Below are 400 nucleotides of genomic sequence, written 5' to 3'. Positions count from 1 at the left end.
TAAGCTAGTTCACAAAGTAAAAAGTAAAGGTCGAAGCGACATAAGGTTGAGATTTGGGACATGGAACATAGGCACTCTAACAGGAAAGTCCATGGAGGTGGTGGAGACCATGACAAGGAGGAAGATTAACATTATGTGCCTACAATAAACGAAATGGGTTGGTGTAAAGGCTAGGGAGTTGGATACTTCTGGTTTCAAACTTTGGTATACAGGAAAGGTGAAGAATAGAAATGGGGTTGGAATAATTGTGGATAAGCAGTGGAAGAAGGACGTAGTGGATGTCAAAAGAGTGGGAGATCGAATCATCTCTATCAAACTTGTGGTGGAGGGAGGTGCTTTCCATGTGATTAGCGCCTATGCACCGCAAGTGGGTTCGGACGAACAACACAAGATAAGGTTT

The sequence above is a fragment of the Arachis ipaensis genome, chromosome B07, assembly GCF_000816755.2.
Source record: "Arachis ipaensis cultivar K30076 chromosome B07, Araip1.1, whole genome shotgun sequence".
NCBI classification, from domain to species: Eukaryota; Viridiplantae; Streptophyta; class Magnoliopsida; order Fabales; family Fabaceae; genus Arachis; species Arachis ipaensis.
This window is presented reverse-complemented; position numbering follows the sequence as displayed.